Genomic DNA, 23147 nt, shown 5'->3' on the forward strand with positions numbered 1-23147 from the left:
GCTCCAATATCCTAGACCTGGTCATTACCAACATTGCTCTTCAATTGAATAGTGGGGAGGGTGTTTATTTGACTGTAATAAGCTGCTGGTATTTTACACTAAATTGTTTTTTCTTGGTCTTTTGTGGAAGAGTGGGGGGTGTTTGTGTAACTATAATAAGCTGCTGGTATATTACAGTAAAGTGTTTTTTTTTCTTGCTGTTCAGTGGAACAGCGGGGGGGGGGTTATGTGATGTAACAGGCTGCTGGTATATTACAGTAAAGTGTTTTTTCTTGTCTTCAGTGGAAGAGCGGGGGGGGGTGTTTATGTGACTGTAATAAGCCGTTTGTATATTACAATAAAGTGTATTTTTCTTGCTGTTCGGTGGAAGAGCTGGGGTGTATGTTTATGTGAGTGTAATAAGCCGCTGGTATATGACAGTAAAGTGTTTTTTTTTCTTTCTCTTCAGTGGAAGAGCGGGGGAGGCAGGTGTCTATGTGACTTTAATAAGCTGCTGGTATATTACAGTAAAGTATTTTTTCTTGCTCTTCACTGGAAGAGCGGTGGGGGGGGGGGTTTATTTGACAGTAAAGTGATTTTTTTTGCTGTTCAGTGGAAGACCAGTGTGGGGGGTTTTTATGTGACTGTAATAAGCCGTTGGTATATTACAGTAAAGTGTTTTTTGTTGCTCTTCAGTGGAAGATGGGGTGGGGGTGTTTATGTGAGTGTAATAAGCCGCTGATATATTACAGTAAATTGTTTTTTCTTGCTCTTCAGTGGAAGAACAGTGGCGAGGGTGTTTATGTGATGTAATAAGCCACTGGTATGTTACAATAAAGTGTTTTTTCTTGCTCTTCAGGGGAAGAGAAGGGGGACATTTATGTGACTGTAATAAGGTGCTTTTATATTTCAGTAAAATGTTTTTTTCTTGCCCTTCAGTGGAAGAGTGGGGGGGGGTTTATGTGATGTAACAGGCTGCTGGTCTATTACAGTAAAGTGCTTTTTTTCTTGCCCTTCAGTGAAAGAGCGGGGGGGGGGTGTTTATGTGAGTGTAATAAGCTGCTGGTATATTACAGTAAAGTGTTTTTTCCTTGCTGTTCAGTGGAAGAGCGGGGGGGGGTTGTTTATGTGATGTAATAGGATGCTGGTATATTACAGTAAAGTGTTTTTTTCTTGCTCTTCATTGGAAGAGCGGGGGAGGGGTGTTTATGTGAGTGTAAAAAGCCACTGTTATATTACAGTACAGTGTTTTTTTTCTTGTTCTTCTGTGGAAGAGCGGTTTGGGGAGTGTTTGTGTGACAGTAATAAACCATTGGCATATTACATTAAAGTGTTTTTTTCTTGCTCTTCAGTGGAAGAGCAGGGAGGGGGTGTTTATGTGACTGTAATAAGCCGCTGGTATATTAGAGTAAAGATATTTTTTCTTACTCTTCAGTGGAAGAGCGGGGGGTGTTTATGTGATGTAACAGGCTGCTGGTCTATTACAGTAAAGTGCTTTTTTCTTGCCCTTCAGTGGAAGAGCTGGGGGGTGTTTATATGACTGTAATAAGCTGTTGGTATATTACAGTAAAGTGTTTTTTATTGCTCTTCAGTGGAAGAGCGGGGTGATGTTTATAGGACTGTAATAAGCCACTGGTATATTACACTAAAGTGTTTTTTTCTTGCTGTTCAGTGGAAGAGTGGGGGGTGTTTATGTGACTCTAATAAGCCACTGATATATTACAGTAAAATGTTTTTTTCTTGCTCTTCAGTGGAAGAGCTAGGGGGGTGTTTATGTGATGTAGCAGGCTGCTGGTATATTACAGTAAAGTGCTTTTTTTCTTGCCCTTCAGTGAAAGAGCGGGTGGGTGTTTATGTGAGTGTAATAAGCCGCTGTTATATTACAGTAAAGTGTTTTTTCCTTGCTGTTCAGTGGAAGAGCAGTGGGGGGTGTTTATGTGATGTAATAGGATGCTGGTATATTACAGTAAAGTGCTTTTTTCTTGCCCTTCAGTGAAACAGCGGGGGCGGGTGTTTATGTGACTGTAATAAGCTGTTGGTATATTACAGTAAAGTGCTTTTTTCTTGTTCTTCAGTGGAAGAGTGAAGGAGGAGAGGGTGTTTATGTCAGTGTAATAAGCCACTGGTATGTTACAGTAAAGTGCTTTTTTCTTGCTCTTCAGTGGAAGAGCAGGGAGGGGGTGTTTATGTGACTGTAATAAGCCACTGGTATATTAGAGTAAAGAGATTTTTTCTTACTCTTCAGTGGAAGAACAGGGGGGTGTTTATGTGATGTAACAGGCTGCTGGTCTATTACAGTAAAGTGTTTTTTTCTTGCCCTTCGGTGGAAGAGCAGGGGGGGTGTTTATATGACTATAATAAGCTGTTGGTATATTACAGTAAAGTGTTTTTTATTGCTCTTCAGTGGAAGAGCGGGGTGATGTTTATATGACTGTAATAAGCCACTGGTATATTACACTAAAGTGTTTTTTTCTTGCTGCTCAGTGGAAGAGTGGGGGGTGTTTATGTGACTGTAATAAGCCACTGGTATATTACAGTAAAATGTTTTTTTCTTGCTCTTCAGTGGAAGAGCGGGAGGTGTGTTTATATGAGCATAATAATCCGTTGGTATTTTACAGTAAAGTGTTTTTTTCTTGCTGTTCAGTGGAAGAGCGGTGGGGGGTGTTTATGTGATTGTAATATGCCGCTGGTATATTACAGTAGTTTTTATTACAGTACAGTGTTTTTTTTTCTTGTTCGTCTGTGGAAGAGCGGTTTGGGGGGTGTTTTTGTGACAGTAATAAGCCGTTGGCATATTACAGTAAAGTGTTTTTTTCTTGCTCTTCAGTGGAAGAGCAGGGAGGGGGTGTTTATGTGACTGTAATAAGCCGCTGGTATATTACAGTAAAGAGACGTTTTCTTACTCTTCAGTGGAAGAGCGGGGGCTGGGTTTCCAGACTCAGTAAGAAACTGAGATCCCTCATAAAATCCTCAAAAGCTAGTTACGAAAATAAAATTGCCAAAGATTCCAAAGACAACCACAAGGCATTCTATAGTTATGTCAAGAATCTAAATGGCAATGCTCAGATCTGCTCGGAGCTACAACAGAATGGCATTAAATATACTGATCCCAATGATATTGCCAATATTCTGGCAGATCGATTTAGTGCCAACTTCACCCCCCTCTCACCCCCTAAAGGGCCCATCTCAATATCAAAAGATTGACAAATTCCGATAATCACAGCCACACAGCTAGAAACAGCACTCTCCAAAGCTAAGAATACAGCATTCATGGGACCAGACGACATCCCAGGCTGTGTACTACATGAACTACAAAGTGAACTGGCACCCCACCTAGGTGTCCTGTTTAATCATAGCCTCACCTCAGGCTTCGTGCCCACTGAGTGGCGCACAGCTACAGTTATCCCGCTCCACAAGGGAGGATCTGCCTTGGATCCCAGGAACTACCGTCCCATCAGTCTGACAAGCCTGATCTGCAAGGGCATGAAACGCATTATCATGGAACTTATAAACAAAGACATTGGCAACCATCAAACACTGGACCCCACCCAGTTTGGGTTTGTGAAAGGCCGATCTTGTCTCCTGAATCTGACTGACTTCTTCGAATCAGTCTCCAGAGCTGTGGACGAGGGTAAGGCGGTCCACACAGCCTATCTGGACCTCGCCAAGGCCTTCAACACCATCCCCCACTCTGGAATCATAGATAAACTTACTAAGCTGGGCATAAATCCCTACGTCACTCAATGGTTTGCCAACTGGCTTACTGACAGAACCCAGACTGTAAAAGTAGCAGACTCCAAATCCAGCTCCAGACAAGTGACAAGTGGAGTGCCTCAGGGTTCAGTCCTGGGACCACTCTTGTTTGACATCTACTTCTCTGAAGTACAAGCCAACACTAAGGGACTCTGGCTAACAAAGTTTGCAGATGACTGCAAACTGGGAGCCATTATAGAATCCCCAAATGATATGGATATTCTACAAAAGGGCCATGGGCTCAAGCTTAATGCCAAGAAATGTACAGTTATCCCCTTTGGAAAAAAACATGTACCCATGAACTACCACATAGGTGGCAGGACACTAAACATCGAAAGTGTGATGAGAGACTTAGGGACACAAGTGGACAGTGGTCTCACTTTCGATAACCACATCGCCACAACAGTCAGGAAATCCTTCTATGTGGCACACCTCATCACTAAGGGCTTTTCATCCAGAAAAAAAGAGGTCATTATCACACTGTACTCATCCCTCATTAGCCCCATTATAGAGTATAATGCCCCATTTGGTATGTACCTCACAAGACATCTGCAAAGCTGGAAAGGCCACAGAAATACCTCACTAAAAGAATCACAGGACTAAAGCAGATGCCATATGCTGACCATCTAAAAAAACTCCAGCTATACTCTGTGGCATATCATCTACTCAGAGGCGATTTCTGCTTAACATACAAGGCCATGTCAAACCCTGAACTGTTGGACATGCTCCACTTAAAGAAATCCCAATCCATCAGAGCCACACGCTCCAGGGATCTAAACCTTATCATCACAATGAACAGTTTCTAGTACTTAATAAATAAGCACCTATCCAGGCATGTCTAAGGGTCAGCCCCCAGTGTTTACTCCTGTCTACCTGATGAATCTGGGCATCTTGGAGCAATGTAGTAATTGCCTCATGTACACAGACAACCCTCTCCTCCTACAACCCAACACTACAACCTGTGAGAGATGCACTTATATAGCCAAACTGGAAGGAAAGCTCTCTTCACCCAAGACTGGACTAGACAGTCAAGAGGAGAAGGTAAACACTTGCACCACACCACACTCAGCACATAGTCCCTCAAAACATACACCACCAAAACACACACATAGAAACACAAAACACACACCTACATTCACGGAGGCTCTCACTAAAAACCTGCCCAAGCAACAGGGACCTCCAAAGCAGAAACACAAGCAACCTCCACCCCCAACACAACCCAAATGACACATAGCCCACAAACTCAGTGTGCCACTCAACCACAGCCCATAAGGCATAACAATGTACCCAACACTCTAGTCATAGATGACTCTATAGTCAGGCACACTGATGTTCCACTCACCAGGCTAAACAAGGAGAAAGTTACTGTCAGCTGCCTGTCGGGTGCCAGGATCCGCCACATAACGCATGCACTCAGGTCCCTCCACAACAAGTACAAATATGACTCTGTCATTGTCCATGTTGGTGTGAATGACCTGAGATGTACCTCCTTGGACTACATGAAAAGGGACATGGAGGAGCTGACCGATCTTGTAGCCCAGGCAGGTATGACCCTAGTCCTGAGTAGCATCCTGCCATCACCCAGAATGATACCACAGTACAAGGACAAAATGATTGACTTCAACAATTGGCTAAGCTTCTGGTGTCATTCTAAGGGGATCCAGTATCTGTCTGCATGGGATGACATGATCGACAAGCCACGATGCTTTGCCAGAGATGGCCTGCACCTTTTGCCCCTGAGATTCCGGATACTGGCTAAGGCTCTAGCCACCCCTATAGTGCCTTTTTTAGGCAAGGTTCAAATGACAAATTCACCACCCTAACAGGTACAGGCAAGAAGAATCTGAGGGTATTGCTACTCAATGCTAGAAGTCTAAACCTCAAAATGCACTCTCTCGAGGCACTCCTTAAAATGGAGAACATCGACATCTTTGCAGTGACAGAGACCTGGTTCAAGGCTCCAGAGAGTACCCCTGCATTACCAGGCTATAATTCATACCACACCTTTCGGCCATCTAACCTGCACCGAAACACTAAAGACGGAGGCATGTCCATATTCATTAAGGATATCCACACCTCCAGGCTAGTTGCTCAGCATAATGCATCTGAGATTATCCAAGTGCAACTAACTCTGGGCAAGACCGCAATCCAAATTGTAGCTTGCTACAGATCCCCCACCATGCCCCAGGATTCCCACTCCTCATTTCTTAATACACTGGAAAATATTAGGGTACAACCTAACACCCTAATAATGGGTGATTTCAACTACCCTACCATTAACTGGGAAAACTACTCATGTACCAACTCTTGTGCTCAACGTTTTCTGGAATTCATAAATTCCAATGCCATGTATCAACTTATCCACACCCCCACCAGGGGCAGCAATATCCTAGACCTGGTTATTACCAATATGGGCAACCGGTGCTCCACACCAGAGGTCAATTCCTCGTTGGTCAGATCCGACCATAAGCTAATCACCCTAGACATCCACATCCCTCCCCCATCACCCATTAGGGAAACCACAGTAAAACATTTCTCCAAAGCCAACTTCACGCTTCTTAAGACAGAAGTGGCAAACTTCACAACACCCATGCTGACGGACAATAGAATCCTACACAAATGCACTTTATAAGCACTTACATGAGTGCATCCCTAACAGAACCAAGATGCTATCCTCCAAAAAAAGGAAGCCAATCTGGTTGTCCCCTGCCATAAACAAACTCTATAACAGAAGAAAGAAACTGTTGTAAAAAAGAGTAAAATCCCATGATTGGAGAAACTCCCTGGTCAGCTTCAGTAAGAAGCTGAGATCCCTCATAAAATCCTCCAAAGCTAGTTATGAAAACAAAATCTCCACTGACTCTAAAGACAACCACAAAGCATTCTATAGCTATGTCAAGAATCTCAATGGCAACACTCAGATCTGCTCTGAGTTACAGCACAATGGCACTAAATATACAGAACCAACGGATATTGCCAACATCCTGGCAGATAGGTTCAGTGCTAACTTTACCCCTCTGTCATCCCCTAAAGGGCCCATCTCTATACCAGAAGAATGCAAAGTGCCTGTAATCACGGCTGCACAGGTAAAAAACACACTATCCAAAGCCAAGAACACAGCATCCATGGGACCTGACGACATCCCAGGCTGTGTTCTACATGAACTACAGAACGAACTGGCACCCCACCTAAGTACCATGTTCAATCATAGCCTCACCTCAGGCTATATGCCCAATGAATGGTGCACAGCGACAGTTATCTCACTCCACAAAGGAGGAGCCACTACAGACCCTGGAAACTACCAACCCATTAGCCTAACGAGCCTGGTCTGCAAGGTTATGGAGCGTATCATCAATGACATTGGTAATCTCCAAACTCAGGACCCCACCCAGTTCGGGTTTGTAAAAGGCAGATCATGTCTCCTAAACCTGATAGACTTCTTTGAAGCAGTCACCAAAGCCATAGATGAGGGTAAGGTGGTTCACACAGCCTATCTAGATCTTGCCAAGGCTTTTGACACCATCCTACACTCTGGAATTATAGATAAACTCACTAAACTAGGTATAAATCCCTATGCCACAAGATGGGTTGCCAACTGGCTCACTGACAGAACCCACACTGTGAAAGTAGCAGACTCCAAATCCAGCTTCAGACCAGTGACAAGTGGAGTACCACAGGGTTCAGTCCTGGGTCCTCTCCTGTTTGGTATCTACTTCTCTGAAGTACAGGCCAACACAGAAGGTCTTTGGCTAACGAAGTTCGCATATGACTGCAAACTAGGAGCCATAATCAAAACTCCAAAAGATGTGGACATCCTACAAAAGGGCCTTGCTGAGACAGATGCCTGTTGTCAAAGCCATGGCCTCAAGCTCAATGCCAAAAAGTGCATTGTCATTCCTTTTGGTAAAAACTCAATACCCATGAACTACCACATAGGTGGTAGTCTACTTAACACCAAAAGTGTGATAAGAGACCTTGGGACACAGGTGGACAGTAGTCTCTCCTTTGATAATCACATCGCCACAGTAGTCAGGAAATCCTTCTATGTGGCACACCTAATCACAAAAGGTTTCTCATCCAGGAAAAAAGAGGTCATTGTTCCCCTCTACTCATCACTCATTAGACCCATTATAGAGTACAATGCCTCTTTTGGTATGTACCTCACAAGACATCTACAACAACTGGAAAGGATACAAAAATACCTCACAAAGAGGATTATCGGACTCAATGAGATGCCCTATGCAGACCGTCTCAAAAAACTGCAACTTTACTCCGTTGCGTATCGCCTACTCAGAGGCGATCTCTGCCTAACACACAAAGCTATGTCAAACCCACAGCTTTTAGACATGCTCCACTTAAAGAAATCCCAATTCCTACGAGCTACATGCTCTAGGGACCTAAACCTCGTCACCACAATAAACAGAACATGCTGGAGGGATAGATTCCTGTCCCAGAGACTTCCCATACTCTGGAACAAACTACTTATCTATATCAAACAAAGCTCCTCATTAGCATTGTTCAAGAAAAATCTTGATGACTGGATGGGAGATAGGAAATTCACCCCGGGGATCACTTCTGTGGCTCTGCTCGACAGTGGCACAGGAAAATAATTTTCTTGGGTGGGGAAAGCCAGGGTACCTTTGGCTAGGCTTATATAGGCCCTAGGGCCAATAGCCTAGTACCTACCTATGAACATGCTGGAGGGATAGGTTCCTGACCCAGAGACTCCCCATACTCTGGAATAGACTGCCCATACATGTCAAGCAGAACGCCTCATTGGCCCTCTTCAAAAGGAACCTTGATGATTGGATGGGAGATAGGAAATTCACCCTGGGGATCATGTCAGTTGCCCTGCTAGACAGGGGCCCAGAGAAGTAAATATTGTGGAAAGAAATTTCCAGGGAATTGTTATGGCTAGGCTTGCATAGGCCTTAGGGCCGATAGCCTAGTACCAACCTATGAACCTACGAACCTATGTAACAAGCTGCTGGTCTATTACAGTAAAATGTTTTTTCTTGCCCTTCAGTGGAAGAGCAGGGGGGGTTATATGACTGTAATAAGCTGCTGGTATATTACAGTAAAGTGTTTTTTATTGCTCTTCAGTGGAACAGCGGGGTGATGTTTATATGACTGTAATAAGCCACTGGTATATTACACTAAAGTGTTTTTTTCTTACTGTTCAGTGGAAGAGTGGGGGGTGTTTATGTGATGTAACAGGCTGCTGGTATATTACAGTAAAGTGTTTTTTTCTTGCTCTTCAGTGGAAGAGCCCCGGGGGGTGTCTTTATTTGAGTATAATAATCCTTTGGTGTATTACAGTAAAGTGTTTTTCTCTTATTGTTCAGTGGAAGAGTGGGGGTGTTTATGTGACTGTAATAAGCCACTGGTATATTACAATAAAGTGATTTTTCTTGCTCTTCAGTGGAAGACTGGGGGGGTGTTTATGTGAGTGTAATAAGCCTCTGGTATATTACACCAAAGTGTATTTTTCTTGCTCTTCAGTGGAAGAGTGGGGGTGTGTCTTTGTGAGTGTAATAAGCTGCTAATATATCGCAGCAAAGTGTTTTTTTTCTTGCTCTTCAGTGGAAGAGCGGGCGGGTGTTAATGTTATGTAACAGGCTGCTGGTATATTACAGTAAAGTGTTTTTTTTTCTTGCTGTTCAGTGGAAGAGCGTGGGGGGTGTCTATGTGATGTAATAGGTTGCTTGTATATTACAGTAAAGTATTTTTTTTCTTGCTCTTCAGTGGAAGAGCAGTGGAGGAGATGATGTTTATGTTAGTGTAATAAGTCGCTGGTATGTTACAGTAAAGTTTTTTTTGTTGCTCTTCAGTGAAAGATCGGGGGAGGAGGTATTTATGTGAGTGTAAAAAGCCATTGGTATATTACAGTACAGTGTTTTTTTTTTCTTGTTCTGTGGAAGAGCGGTGTTGGGGGTGTTTATGTGATTGTAATAAGCCTTTGGTATATTACAGTAAAGAGTTTTTTTTCTTCCTCTTCAGAGGAAGAGCGGGGGGGGTGGTTTATGTGATGTAACAGGCTGCTGGTATATTACACTAAAGTGTTTTTTTCTTGCTCTTCAGTGGAAGAGTGGGGGCGTGTTTTTGTGAGTGTAATAAGCTGATGATATACTGCAGTAAAGTGTTTTTTTCTTGCTCTTCAGTGGAAGAGCGGGGGGGGGTTTATGTTATGTAACAGACTGCTGGTATATTACAGTAAAGTGTTTTTTTCTTGCTCTTCAGTGGAAGAGCATGGGGTTGTCTATGTGATGTAATAGGTTGCTTATATATTACAGTAAAGTATTTTTTTTCTTGCTCTTCAGTGGAAGAGCAGTGGAGGAGATGATGTTTATGTTAGTGTAATAAGTCGCTGGTATGTTACAGTAAAGTTTTTTTTGTTGCTCTTCAGTGAAAGATCGGGGGAGGAGGTATTTATGTGAGTGTAAAAAGCCATTGGTATATTACAGTACAGTGTTTTTTTTTTCTTGTTCTGTGGAAGAGCGGTGTTGGGGGTGTTTATGTGATTGTAATAAGCCTTTGGTATATTACAGTAAAGAGTTTTTTTTCTTCCTCTTCAGGGGAAGAGCGGGGGGGGGTGGTTTATGTGATGTAACAGGCTGCTGGTATATTACAGTAAAGTGTTTTTTTCTTGCTCTTCAGTGGAAGAGTGGGGGCGTGTTTTTGTGAGTGTAATAAGCTGATGATATACTGCAGTAAAGTGTTTTTTTCTTGCTCTTCAGTGGAAGAGCGGGGGGGGGTTTATGTTATGTAACAGACTGCTGGTATATTACAGTAAAGTGTTTTTTTCTTGCTCTTCAGTGGAAGAGCATGGGGTTGTCTATGTGATGTAATAGGTTGCTTGTATATTACAGTAAAGTATTTTTTTCTTGCTCTTCAGTGGAAGAACGGTGGAGGAGATAGTGTTTATGTTAGTGTAATAAGTCGCTGGTATATTACAGTAACGTGTTTTTTTCTTGCTCTTCAGTGGAAGATCAGGGGAGGGGGTGTTTATGTGAGTGTAATAAGCCATTGGTATATTACAGTAAAGTTTTTTTTCTTGTTCTTCAGTGAAAGAGTGGGGGGGGTATGTTTATATGATGTAACAGGCCGCTGGTCTATTACAGTAAAGTGCTTTTTTCTTGCCCTTCAGTGAAATAGCGGGGGGGTGTTTATGTGACTGTAATAAGCAGTTGGTATATTACAGTAAAGTGTTTTTTTCTTGTTCTTCAGTGGAAGAGTGAAGGAGGAGATGGTGTTTATGTGAGTGTAATAAGCCGCTGGTATATTACAGTAAAGTGTTTTTCCTTGCTTTTCAGTGGAAGAGCGGGTGGGGGGTTGTTTATGTGATGTAATAGGATGCTGGTATATTACAGTAAAGTGTTTTTTTCTTGCTCTTCATTGGAAGAGCGGGGGAGGGGTGTTTATGTGAATGTAAAAAGTCACTGATATATTAAAGTACAGTGTTTTATTTCTTGTTCTTCTGTGGAAGAGCGGTTTGGGGGGTTGTTTATGTGACAGTAATAAGCCATTGGTATATTACAGTAAAGAGTTTTTTTTTCCTCTTCAGAGGAAGAGCGGGGGGGGGGTTATGTGATGTAACAGGCTCCTGGTCTGTTACAGTAAAGTGTTTTTTTCTTGCTCTTCAGTTGAAGAGCAGGAAGGGGGTGTTTATGTGACTGTAATAAGCCACTGGTATATTACAGTAAAGAGATTTTTTCTTACTCTTCAGTGGAAGAGTGGGGGGGTGTTTATGTGATGTAACAGGCTCCTGGTCTATTACAGTAAAGTGTTTTTTTCTTGCCCTTCAGTGGAAGAGCAGGGGGGGGGGTGTTTATATGACTGTAATAAACTGTTGGTATATTACAGTAAAGTGTTTTTTATTGCTCTTCAGTGGAAGAGTGGGATGATGTTTATATGACTGTAATAAGCCACTGGTATATTACACTAAAGTGTTTTTTTCTTGCTGTTCAATGGAAGAGTGGGGGGGTGTTTATGTGATGTAACAGGCTGCTGGTATATTACAGTAAAGTGTTTTTTTCTTGCTCTTCAGTGGAAGAGCGGGGGGTGTGTTTATATGAGTATAATAATCCGTTGGTATATTACAGTAAAGTGTTTTTTTCTTGCTGTTCAGTGGAAGTGTGGGGGGGGTGTTTATGTGATTGTAATATGCCACTGGTATATTACAGTAGTTTTTTCTTGGTCGTCTGTGGAAGAGTGGGGGGGGTGTGCGGATTATGTGACTGGAATTAGCCGCTGGTACTTTACAGTAAAGTATTTTTTTCTTGCTCTTCAGTGGAAGAGCGAGGGAGGAGGGGGTGTTTATGTGACTGTAATAAGCTACTGGTATACTACAGCAAAGTGTTTTTTTTTGCTCTTCATTGAAAGACCGGGGGGGCGTTTATGTGACTGTAATAAGCTGCTGATAGAATACAGTAAAGTGTTTTTTTCTTGCTCTTCAGTGGAAGAGCGGGGCGGTGTTTATGTGACTAATAAGCCGCTGGTATATTACAGTAAAGTGGGTTTTTTTGCTGTTCAGTGGAAAACCAGTGTGTGTGTGGGGGGGTTTATTTGACTGTAATAAACCATTGGTATAGTACAGTAAAGTGTTTTTTTTCCTGCTGTTCTGTGTAAGATTGGGCAGGGGGATGTTTATTTGACTGTAATAAGCCATTGGTATATTACAGTAAAGTGTTTTTTCTTGCTCTTCAGTGGAAAATGGGGTGGGGGTGTTTATGTGAGTGTAATAAGCTGCTGATATATTACAGTAAATTGTTTTTTCTTGCTCTTCAGTGGAAGAGTGGTGGCGAGGGTGTTTATGTGATGTAATAAGCTGCTGGTATGTTACAGCAAAGTGTTTCTTCTTGCTCTTCAGTGGAAGAGAGGGTTGGGTGTTTATGTGACTGTAATAAGCTGCTGTTATATTACATTAAAATGTTTTTTTCTTGCCGTTCAGTGGAAGAGCGGGGGTGTTTATGTGAGTGTATTAAGCTGCAGGTATATTACAGTAAAGTTTTTTTTCCTTGCTCTTTAGTGGAAGGGGGGGGGGTGTTTATGTGACTGTAATATGCTTCTGGTATATTACAGTAAAGGATTTTTTTTCTCACTCTGCAGTGGAAGAGCGAGGGTTTGTGTATGTAAGTGTAATAAGCTGCTGGTATATTACAGTAAAGTGTTTTTTTCTTGCTCTTCAGTGGAAGTGCGTGTGGGGTGTCTATGTGATATAATAGGTTGCTTGTATATTGCAGTAAAGTTTTTTTTTCTTGCTCTTCAGTGGAAGAGCAGTGGAGAAGATGGTGTTTATGTTAGTGTAAGAAGTCACTGGTATATTACAGTAAAGTGTTTTTTTCTTGCTCTTCAGTGGAAGATCGAGGAAGGGGGTGTTTATGTGAGTGTAAAAAGCCATTGGTATATTACAGTACAGTGTTTTTTTTTTCTGGTTCTTCTGTAGAAGAGCGGTGTTGGTGGTGTTTATGTGACTGTAATAAGCCTTTGGTATATTACAGTAAAGAGTTTTTTTCTTCCTCTTCAGAGGAAGAGCGGGGGGGGGGTTATGTGATGTAACAGGCTGCTGGTATATTACAGTAAAGTGTTTTTTTTTTGCTCTTCAGTGGAAGAGCAGGGGAGGGGGTGTTTATGTGAGTGTAATAAGCCATTGGTATATTACAGTAAAGTGCTTTTTTCTTGCCCTTCAGTGAAAGAGCGAGGGGGGGGGGGTGTTTATGTGACTGTAATAAGCCGTTGGTATATTACAGTAAAGTGTTTTTTTCTTGTTCTTCAGTGGAAGAGTGAAGGAGTGGAAGAGCGTGGGGGTGTTTATGTGATGTAATAGGATGCTGGTATATTATAGTAAAGTGTTTTTTTCTTGCTCTTTATTGGAAGAGCGAGGGAGGGGTGTTTATGTGAGTGTAAAAAGCCACTGATATATTACAGTACAGTGTTTTTTTTTCTTGTTCTTCTGTGGAAGAGCGGTTTGGGGGGGTGTTTATGTGACAGTAATAAGCCGTTAGCATATTACAGTAAAGTGTTTTTTTTTTACTCTTCAGTGGAAGAGTGGGGGGGTGTTTATGTGCTGTAACAGGCTGCTGGTCTATTACAGTAAAGTGTTTTTTTCTTGCCCTTCAGTGGAAGAGCGGGTCGGGGGGGTTTATATGACTGTAATAAGCTGTTGGTATATTACAGTTAAGTGTTTTTTATTGCTCTTCAGTGGAAGAGCGGGGTGATGTTAATATGACAGCAATACACCACTGGTATATTACACTAAAGTGTTTTTTATTGCTGTTCAGTGGAAGAGTGGGGGGTGTTTATGTGATGTAATAGGCTGCTGGTATATTACAGTAAAGTGTTTTTTTCTTGCTGTTCAGTGGAAGAGTGGGGGTGTTTATGTGATTGTAATATGCCACTGGTATATTACAGTATTTTTTTTCTTGGTCGTCTGTGGAAGAGCAGGGGGCCGGTTTACGTGACTGGAATTAGCCATTGGTATTTTACAGTAAAGTGTTTTTTTCTTGCTCTTCAGTGGAAGAGCGAGGGAGGAGGGGGGTGTTTATGTGACTGTAGTAAGCTACTGGTATATTACAGCAAAGTTTTTTTTTGCTCTTCAGTGAAAGACCGGGGAGGCGTTTATGTGACTGTAATAAGCTGCTGATATAATACAGTAAAATGTTTTTTTCTTGCTCTTCAGTGGAATAGCGGGGCGGTGTTTATGTGACTGTAATAAGCCGCTGGTATATTACAGTAAAGTGTTTTTTTCTTGCTCTTCAGTGGAAGACTGGGGGGTGTTTATGTGATTGTAATAAGCCACTGGTATATTACATTAAAGTGTTTTTTTCTTGCTCTGCAGTGGAAGATGGGGTGGGGGTGTTTATGTGAGTGTTATAAGCTGCTGATATATTACAGTAAATTGTTTTTTCTTGCTCTTCAGTGCAAGAGCGGTGGCGAGGGTGTTTATGTGATGTAATAAGCCGCTGGTATGTTACAGTAAAGTGTTTTTTCTTGCTCTTCAGTGGAAGAGAGGGGTGGGTGTTTATTTGACTGTAATATGCTGCTGGTTTATTACAGTAAAGGTTTTTTTTTCTCACTCTGCAGTGGAAGAGCGTGGGTTTGTGTATGTAAGTATAATAAGCTGCTGGTATATTACAGTAAAGTGTTTTTTTCTTGCTGTTCAGTGGAACAGCGGTGTGGGGTGTGTTTATGTGACTGTAATAATCCTTTGGTATATTACAGTAAAGTGTTTTTCTCTTATTGTTCAGTGGAAGAGCGGTGGGGGTGTTAATGGGAATGTAATAAGCCACTGGCATATTGCAGTGAAGTGTTTTTTATTGCTCTTCAGTGGAAGAGTGGGGGGTTGTTTTTGTGACTGTACTAAGCTGCTGGTATATTACAATATTTTTTTTTTCTTGCTCTTCAGTGGAAGAGTGGGGGCATGTTTTTATGAGTGTAATAAGCTGCTGATATATTGCAGTAAAGTGTTTTTTTCTTGCTCTTCAGTGGAAGAGCGTGGGGGGTGTCTGTGATGTAATGGGTTGCTTGTATATTACAGTAAAGTATTTTTTTCTTGCTCTTCAGTGGAAGAGCAGTGGAAGAGATGGTGTTTATGTTAGTGTAATAAGTCACTGGTATATTACAGTAAAGTGTTTTTTTTTTGCTCTTCAGTGGAAGATCGGGGAGGGGGTGTTTATGTGAGTGTAAAAAGCCATTGGTATATTACAGTATAGTGTTTTTTTCCGTGTTCTTCTGTGGAAGAGCGGTGTTGGTGGTGTTTATGTGACTGTAATAAGCCTTTGGTATATTAAAGAGTTTTTTTCTTCATCTTCAGAGGAAGAGCGGGGGGTTATGTGATGTAACAGGCTGCTGGTATTATTACAGTAAAATGTTTTTTCTTGCTCTTCAGTGGAAGAGCAGGGGAGGGGGTGTTTATGTGAGTATAATAAGCTGCTGGTATATTACAGTAAAGTGTTTTTTTGCTTGTTCTTCAGTGGAAGAGTGGGGGGGGATGTTTATGTGATGTAACAGGCTGCTGGTCTATTACAGTAAAGTGCTTTTTTCGTGCCCTTCAGTGAAAGAGCGAGGGGGGGTGTTTATGTGACTGTAATAAGCCGTTGGTATATTACAGTAAAGTGTTTTTTTCTTGTTCTTCAGTGGAAGAGTGAAGGAGTGGAAGAGCAGGGGGTGTTTATGTAATGTAATAGGATGCTGGTATATTACAGTAAAGTGTTTTTTTCTTGCTCTTCATTGGAAGAGTGAGGGAGGGGTGTTTATGTGAGTGTTAAAAGCCACTGATATATTACAGTACAGTGTTTTTTTTTCTTGTTCTTCTGTGGAAGAGCGGTTTGGGGGGGGTGTTTATGTGACAGTAGTAAGCCATTAGCATATTACAGTAAAGTGTTTTTTTCTTACTCTTCAATGGAAGAGCGGGGGGGTGTTTATGTGATGTAACAGGCTGCTGGTGTATTACAGTAAAGGTTTTTTTTCTTGCTCTTCAGTGGAAGAGCGGGGGGGGGATTTATATGACTGTAATAAGCTGTTGGCATATTGCAGTAAAGTGTTTTTTATTGCTCTTCAGTGGAAGAGCGGGGTGATGTTTATATGACTGTAATACACCACTAGTATATTACACTAAAGTGTTTTTTTTTCTTGCTGTTCAGTGGAAGAGTGGGGGGGTGTTTATGTGATGTAACAGGCTGCTGGTATATTACAGTAAAGTGTTTTTTTCTTGCTCTTCAGTGCAAGAACGATGCGTGTGTTTATATGAGTATAATAATCCGTTGGTATTTTACAGTAAAGTGTTTTTTTCTTGCTCTTCAGTGGAAGAGCGAGGGAGGAGGGGGTGTTTATGTGACTGTAATAAGCTACTGGTATATTACAGCAAAGTTTTTTTTTTTTTTGCTCTTCAGTGAAAGACCGGGGGGGGCATTTATGTGACTGTAATAAGCTGCTAAAAGTGTTTTTTTCTTGCTCTTCAGTGGAAGAGCAGGGCAGTGTTTATGTGACTGTAATAAGCCGCTGGTATCTTACAGTAAAGTGTTTTTTTCTTGCTCTTCAGTGGAGGTGCGAGTGGGTGTTTATGTAACTGTAATAAGCCACTGGTATATTACAGTAAAGTGTTTTTATCTTGCTCTTCAGTGGAAGAGCGAGGGGGGGGTGTTTATGTGATGTAACAGGCTGCTGGTATATTACACTAAAGGGTTTTTTTTTAATCTTTAGTGGAAGAGGAAGAACGGGGGGGGTGGTTATGTGAGTGTAATAAGCCGCTGGTATATTACAGTAAAGTGTTTTTTCTTGCTCGTCAGTGGAAGAGGAAAGAGCGGGTGGAGTGTTTATGTGACCGTAATATGCCCCTGGTATATTACAGTAAAGTGTTTTTTTCTTGCTTTTCAGTGGTAGAGCGGGAGGCGGGGTGTTTATGTGAGTGTAATAAGCCACTGGGATATTACATTAAAGTGTTTTTTTTCTTGCTCTTCAGTGGGAGAGCAGAGGGGTGTTTATGTGATGTAGCAGGCTGCTGGTGTATTACAGCAAAGTGTTTTTTCCTTGCTCTTCAGTGGAAGCGCGGGGGGTGTTTATGTGTTTATGTGACTGTAGTAAGCCGTTGGTATATTACAGTAAAGTGTTTTTTTCTTGCTCTTCAGTGGAAGAGCGGAGGAGGAGGGGGTGTTCATGTTAGTGTAATAAGATGGTGGTATACGGCAGTAAAGTGTTTTTTTCTTTCTCTTCAGTGGAAGAGCGGGGGAGGAGGAGGTTTTTATGTTAGTGTAATAAGCGTTGGTATATTACAGTAAAGTGTTTTTTTCTTGCTCTTCAGTGGAAGAGTGGCGGGGTGTTTATGTGATGTAATAGGTTGCTGGTATATTACCATAAAGTGTTTTTTTCTTACTCTTCAGTGGAAGAGCGGGGGAGGGGGTGTTTATATGAGTGTAATAAGCCGTTGGTATATTACATTAAAGTGTTTTTTCTTACTATTTAGTGGAAGAGGAAGATGGCGGGGGTGCTTATGTGACCATAATAAGCTGCTGGTATAGGTTCATAGTTTCATAGGTTCATACTAGGCTATCTGCCCAAGGGCATTTATAAGCCTAGCCCATAGTTATGTGGCTTTCGCCACCCCTTTAGTTTGAATAAAAACTATGCCTATCATTTTGCTGTGCCTCTGTCAAGCAGTGACACTGAAGTAATCCCTGGGGTATAGTTTATCAAAACTTCCATTGTCTTGTTTACCAATAATGTTTCTACACTGAACCATGTTTCATCACCTGCCATAGGTATTCTTGCACATACCCAACAATTTATCTTATTAAAGAAGCTGCATACATTTTTTCATTGCTATAAAAGTATTAAGGTCCGGTGTCCATGTATTTATACTGACATCTGTTTTCCCTATCTGAAATACACCACTTGTTTGCATATATATATCATAAACATTAAAAACAGAAAATTCAGTTTTTTTAAACATTCCTTCTCTCTTTTTGTCATCCATCTTCCCTGTGTTCTGCATCTGAAAAACAGATAAGAACTCATTTATCTGCCTGTCCATGCTCTTCCCGTTTATTACTTTGCATTGATCTGTATGTAAAAGCACGGTTCTCTTAGGCTTTTTTTACATTTTTTTACTTTTAGAACCAAAGGCCCAATTAAATTCTTTATTTCAAAAGGTCCTTGCCAGTTACTGTCCTATGGACCAATTTTACTGATTTTTTTTCTTATGACTACTGATATTACAGTAAAGTGCTTTTTTCTTGCTGTTCAGTGGAAGTGCGGGGGGTGTTTATATGACTGTAATAAGCCTTTGTTATATTACAGTAAAGTCCTTTTTTCTTGCTCTTCAGTAGAAGAGTAGGGGAGGAGGTGTTTATGTGAGTGTAATAAGCCACTGGTATATTACAGTAAGGTATTTTTTTCTTGCTCTTCAGTGGAAGAGAGGGTTGGGTGTTTATGTGACTGTAATAAGCCGTTGGTATATTACAGTAAAGTGTTTTTTCATGCCCTTCAATGGAAGAGCGGGGGGGTGGGTTGTGACTGTAATAAGCCGTTTGTATTACAGTAAAGTGTTGTTTTTTTGCTCTTCAGTGGAAGAGTGGGGGAGGAGAGAGTGTTTATGTGAGTGTAATAAGCTGCTGGTATAGTACAGTAAAATGTTTTTTCTTGCTCTTTTGTGAAAGAGCGTGGGAGGGGGTGTTTATGTGATTGTAATAAGCTGCTGGCATGTTACAGTAAAGTGTTTTTTCTTGCTCTTCAGTGGAAGAATGGGGGGGTGTTTTTTGACTTTAATAAGCCTATGGTATATTATAGTAAAGTGTTTTTTCATGCTCTTTAGTGGAAGAGTGGGGGGCTGTTTATGTGATGTAACAGGCTGCTGGTATATTACAGTCAAGTGTTTTTTTCTTATTTTTCAGTGGAAGAGCGGGGGGTATTTATGGGAATGTAAAAGCCGTTGGTGTATTAAAGTAAAGTGTTTTTTTTTTTGCTCTTCAGTGGTAGAGCTGGGGATACGGGGTGTTTATGTGAGTGTAATAAGCCACTGGTATATTACAGTAAAGTGTTTTTTTCTTGCTCTTCAGTGGAAGAGTGGGGGGGGGGTTATTTGAGTGTAGTATGCTGCTTGTATATTACAGTAAATTGCTTTTTTTTTGGTGTTCAACAGAAGAGCGGGGGGGGGTAAGTTACTGTAATTAGCCGCTGGTATATTACAATAAAGTGTTTTTGTCTTGCTTTTTAGTGGAAGAGCGGGGGAGGAGGGGGTGTTTATGACTGTAATAAGCCGCTGGTATAGTACAGTAAAGTGTTTTTTTCTTGCTCTTCAGTGGAAGAGTGGGGGGGTGTTTATGTGACTGTAATAAGCTGCTGGTATATTACAGTAAAGTGTTTTTTTCTTGCTCTTCAGTGGAAGAGCAGGAGGGTGTTTATTTGACTGTAATAAGCCGCTGGTATATTAGAGTAAAGTGTTTTTTTCTTGTTCTTCAGTGGAAGTGCGGGGGGGGTATTTATGTGATGTAATAGCTTGCTGCTATATTACAGTAAAGTATTTTTTTTCTTGGTCTTCAGTGGAAGGGTGTGGGGTGTGTGTTTACGTGAGTGTAATAAGCCGTTGGTATACGACAGTAAAGTGTTTTTTTCTTGCTCTTCAGTGGAAGAGTGGGGGGTGTTTATGTTAGTGTAATAAGCCACTTGTATATTACAGTACAGTGTTTTTTTTTCTTGATCTTCAGTGGAAGAGCCGTGTGAGGGGTGTTTATCTGACTGTAATAAGCCACTGGTATATTACAATAAAGAGTTTTTTTCTTGTTCTTCAGTGGAAGAGCGGGAGGGTTGTTTATGTGATGCAACAGGCTGCTGGTATATTACAGTAAATTGTTTTTTTTTGCTCTTCAGTGGAAGAGGAAGAGCGGGGGGTGTTTATGTGACTGTAATAAGCCGCTGGTATATTACAGTAAAGTGTTTTTTTCTTGCTCTTCAGTGGAAGAGCGGGGGAGGGTTTTTTTTGTGAGTGTAATAAGCCACTGGTATATTACAGTAAAGTGTTTTTTTCTTGCTCTTCAGTGGAACAGTGGGGGGTGTTTTCATGACTGTAATAAGCCACTGGTATATTACAGTAAAGGGTTTTTTTCTTGCTCTTCAATGGTAGAGCGTGTTGGGTGGTTATGAGACTGTAATAAACCACTGATATATTACAGTAAAGTGCTAAAGTGCTTTTTTCTTTCTCTTCAGTGGAAGAGCAGGATGTAATAGCCTGCTTGTATATTACAGTAAAGAATTTTTTTCTTGCTGTTCTATGGAAGAGTGGGGGAGTGTTTATGTGAGTGTAATAAACCGCTTGTATAGTACAGTAAAGTGTTTTTTTCTTGCTCTTTTGTGGAAGGGTGGGGTGTTTATGTGGGGTCTACTTTATTAACTCGAACGTTCAAAAGTTTGAATGCATAAAGATCAACATAGATGCATCGAACTCAAACGTTCGAAAGTTAATGAAGAAAAAAATAGACAGAAAAAAAAAAGGATGTAGGCAAGGAGGATGCCCCTCTGCACCCCCCTCGTGGGGGGCTGTGCCCCGACACCCCCCACTAGATATACCAACTCCAAGATCACACTACATTGAAGTAAAAGGAAATCTCCACCTACAGAGATATCCATTTAAAGTTTTCAACGGCTTGCACTTTCGATGCATATGGTTTGATCCACATGTTTTCGCGTTTTTATGCTTTCGCGTAAATAAAGTAGACCCGTTTATGTGACTGTAAAAAGCTGCTGGTATATTACAGTAAAGTGTTTTTTTCATGCTCTTTAGTGGAAGAGCAGGGGAGGGAGTGATTTTGTGAGTGTAAGAAGCCACTGGTATATTACAGTAAAGTGTTTTTTTCTTGCTCTTCAGTTGAAGAGCGGGGGGAGGGGTGTTTTTGTGACTGTAATAAGCCGTTGGTATATTACAATAAAGTATTTTTTTCTTGCTCTTCAGTGGAAGAGAGGGGGTGGGTGTTTATGTGAATGTAATAAGCCGTTGATTTATTACAGTAAAGTGCTTTTTTTTTGCTCTTCAGTGGAAGAGTGGGGGTGGGCATTTTTGTGACTGTAATAAGCTGCTGGTATATTACAGTAAAATGTTTTTTCTTGCCCTTCAGAGGAAGAGCTGGGGGTATTTATGTGAGTGTAATAAGCTGCTGATATAGTGCAGTAAAGTGTTTTTTCTTGCTCTTTTGTGGAAGAGTGGGGTGTGTTTATGTGACTGTAATAAGTTGCAGGTATATTACAGTATAGTTTTTTTTCTTGCTCTTTAGTGGAAGAGTGGGGGGATGTTTATGTGACTGTAATAAGCTGCTGGTATATTACAGTAAAGTGTTTTTTTCTTGCTCTTCAGTGGAAGAACGGGGGGGGTGTTTATGTGAGTGTAATAAGCCGCTGGTATATTACAGTAAAGTGTTTTTTCTTGCCCTTCAGTGGATGAGGAAGAACGGGTGGGGGTGTTTATTTGACCGTAATAAGCCGCTGGTATTTTACACTAAGGTGTTTTTTTCTTGCTCTTCAGTGGAAGACTGGGGGGGTGTTTTTGTGATGTAACAGGCTGCTGGTATAATACAATACAGTGTTTTTTCTTGCTCTTCAGTGGAAGAGCAGGGGAGGGTGTTTATATAACTGTAATAAGTCTTTGGTATATTACAGTAAAGTTTTTTATTCTTGCTCTTCATTTGAAGAGGGGGGAAGGGTGTTTTTGTGACTGTAATAAGCCATTGGTATATTACAATAAAGTATTTTTTTCTTGCTCTTCAGTGGAAGAGCGGGGGAGGAGGGGGTGTTTTTGTTAGTGTAATAAGCCTCTGGCATATTACAGTAAAGAGTTTTTTTCTTGCTCTTCAGTGGAACAGTGGGGGGGTGTTTATGTAACTGTAATAAGCTGCTGGTATATTACAACAAAGTGTTTCTTTTTTTGCTGTTCAGTGGAAGACCAGTGTGTGGGATGTTTTTGTGAGTGTAATAAGCCTTTGGTATATTGCAGTAAAGTGTTATTTTTTCCTGCTGTTCAGTGGAAGATTGGGCAGGGGCTATTTATTTGACTGTAATAAGCCACTGGTATATTACAGTAAAGTGTTTTTTCTTGCTCTTCAGTGGGAGATGGGGTGGGGGTATTTATGTGAGTGTAATAAGCCGCTGGTATATTACACTAAAGTGTTTTTTTCTTGCTCTTCAGTGGAAGAGCGGGGGGTGTTTACATGACTATAATAAGCCACTGGTATAATACAGTAAAGAGCTTTTTTCTTGCTCTTCAGTGGAAGAGAGGGGTGGGTGTTTATGTGAATGTAATAAGCCATTGATTTATTACGGTAAAGTGCTTAAGTGCTTTTTTTTTGCTCTTCAGTGGAAGAGCGGGGGTGGGCATTTTTGTGACTGTAATAAGCCCCACTAGATATATCAACTCCAAGATCACACTACATTGAAGTAAATGGAAATCTCCACCTACAGAGATATCCATTTACAGTTTTCGACGGCTTGCACTTTCGATGCATATGGTTCGATCCACATGTTTTCGCGTTTTTATGCTTTCGCTTAAATAAAGTAGACCTGTTTATGTGACTGTAAAAAGCTGCTGGTATATTACAGTAAATGTTTTTTTCATGCTCTTTAGTGGAAGAGCGGGGGAGGGAGTGTTTATGTGAGTGTAAGTAGCCACTGATTAAGATGTTTTTTTCTTGCTCTTCAGTTGAAGAGCGGGGGGAGTGGTGTTTTTGTGACTGTAATAAGCCGTTGGTATATTACAATAAAGTATTTTTTTCTTGCTCTTCAGTGGAAGAGCGGGGGGTGTTTACATGACTGTAATAAGCCGCTGGTATATTACAGTAAAGAGCTTGTTTCTTGCTCTTCAGTGGAAGAAAGGGGTGGGTGTTTATGTGAATGTAATAAGCTGCTGGTATATTACAGTCAAATGTTTTTTTCTTGCC

Source organism: Protopterus annectens, chromosome 5.part0 (genome assembly GCF_019279795.1).
Source record: "Protopterus annectens isolate FY-2018-M chromosome 5.part0, PAN1.0, whole genome shotgun sequence".
Lineage (NCBI taxonomy): Eukaryota > Metazoa > Chordata > Ceratodontiformes > Protopteridae > Protopterus > Protopterus annectens.